Raw genomic sequence first — 2500 nt, forward strand, 5'->3', positions numbered from 1 at the left:
ACAGTGATGCTACAGTGATGACTGATGACAGATGTGATGGTGATGCTACAATGATGACTGATGACAGTGATGCTACAGTGATGACTGATGACAGATGTGATGGTGATGCTACAATGATGGCTGATGACAGATGTGATGGTGATGCTACAATGATGACTGATGACAGTGATGCTACAGTGATGACTCATGACAGATGTGACAGTGATGCTACAATGATGACTGATGACAGATGTGATGGTGATGCTACAATGATGACTGATGACAGTGATGCTACAGTGATGACTGATGACAGATGTGATGGTGATGCTACAACGGAGGCCCTTTTAGGTTTGGCACTGCGACTTGACAAGGTTGTGCTCCCATAAAATAAAATAAGATATATATATCGGACAGACGGACGAGTAGGCAGGCAGGCGTATCTGTTGGTGTGTGTCATATGGGAGAAGAGACCGATTCTGGATGCGCAGCACTTCCCACAGGCGTTGCAAGGGGAAACGTCTCCAGAAGTTGAGCCCTGCTTCCTTCGCTTACGCTTCTCCTTAATGGCCAGCGTTCTCTTGTTTTCAAACGTCTTTGTGCCACTAGAGCACAGCATCCTCCAGCGAGAGGGTCAATGGCATCAGTTTCCCAGAAAGCGATTTCTATGTCACAGGCTTTGAGGTTTGTCTTCAAGGTGTCCTTGAAGCGCTTGCAGGGCCTTCCTTCAGCTGGCCATACAAGAGCATCTTTGGGATCCTGCTGTCTGTCATGAGGACAACGTGTCCTGTCCAACATAGCTGGCACTGGATCAGCAGGCTTTCGATGCTGGGCAGGCCGCTCCTCTCTCAGGACTTGGAGGTTGGAGACCTTGTCATGCCACTTTTTCCCAAGGATCTTTCGTGGGCATCTCTGGTGAAACTGCTCAAGTTGTTGAATGTGACGGCGATACATCGTCCATGTTTCACAGCAGTACAACAAGGTGGTCAGCACAACAGCTCTGTAGGTTTTGATTTTGGTGCTGAGCCTGATGCCTTTGTTGTTCCACAGCCTGTTGTTGAGTCTGCCAAAGTTGGAGCTGGCCTTGGCGATGCGCAGCGTCATTTCTGCATCAAGGGCTCCGTTGCTGCACAGGGTGCTGCCCAGGTAGCAAAACTTGTCGACTGACTTGATCTCTGTGTCATCGATCTTGATTGCAGGTGGGGGCTGGGCGGGGGGGGGGGGAGGCACTGGCGTTCTGTGAGCTAGCTGGTTGGTACATGGACTCGGTCTTGCTGAGGCTGATGGTGAGTCCAAAGCGCCTGCAGGAGGTTGAGAACCTGTCCATAATGAACTGCATGTCATCATGGGTGTGTGCAGCAAGCGCGCAGACATCAGCGAAGAGGAACTCTATCAACAGTGCCTCAAACACCCTGGACCTGGCGTGGAGTCGCCGCAAGTTGAAAAGTTTGCCATCTGTGCGAAACTGGATGTAGATGCCCCGGTCACAGTCTTGGAAGGCATCAATCAGTATAGCAGAGAAGAGAATGGAGAACAGTGTGGGTGCCAGGACGCAGCCCTGCTTCACTTCATTTACCACAGGGAATGGATCCGACATGTCAGTATTTTCCTGTACTCTCGCCTGCATGCCATCGTGGAATGACGCAATCAGCTGGATTAGGCTCTCTGGGCAGCTGAACTTTAGGAGGATCTTCCACAGACCACGGCGGTTCACCGTGTCGAAGGCCTTAGTCAGGTCTACAAAGACCATGTGGAGCTCCTTGTTCTGCTCACGGCACTTCTCTTGCATCTGACGTATGGCAAACACCATGTCACATGTTCCACTGCCTGAGCGGAAGCCGCACTGTGCTTCAGGGATGACTGTGTTGGAGACATGGTCAACCAGTCTGTTCAGTATAATGCGGGCGAAGATCTTGCCGGCGATGCAGAGGAGAGAGATTCCAAGGGGGTTATCGCAGGATGTTTTGTCTCCCTTCAGTTTGTAAATGTGGACAATTGAAGCATCCTTGAAATCCTGTGGGACCCCCCCTCTCTCCCAGATAGACGAACAGGGCAGTCAGCTTGTCTGTCAGCACCTCGCCTCCACACTTGTAGATGTCAGCCTGGATTCCATCCGCTCCTGGTGCTTTTCCTTCCAGGTCTCGGCCTTGGTGGGAGGGGCAGCTAGCGAGTCAGTGACTGGTAGCTGTGGGAGGGCTGCAATTACCTCGTCAGATACAGACGAGTCCCTGTTGAGGAGAGTCTTGAAGTGCTCTGCCCAGCGGGCAAGGATGTCTTTCTTGTGTCAGGAGGGTGGTCTGGTCCAAGGCTCGGACAGGGGTTGATCCAGTGACTCTCGGCCCATACACAGCTCGGAGACCATAATGGAAGGTCTTCATGTCGTGAGCATCAGCAGCGGACTGAAGCTCTTCGGACTTTCTCCCCCACCAGGCGTTCTTCATTTCACGCAGCCTGTTCTGTACGAGTTGCCTGGTTTGCAAGAACTGGTCCTACCTCCTCTAGCAGTCTTTATCGGAAATGTGAT

This window comes from Babylonia areolata, chromosome 31 (genome assembly GCF_041734735.1).
Source record: "Babylonia areolata isolate BAREFJ2019XMU chromosome 31, ASM4173473v1, whole genome shotgun sequence".
Lineage (NCBI taxonomy): Eukaryota > Metazoa > Mollusca > Gastropoda > Neogastropoda > Buccinidae > Babylonia > Babylonia areolata.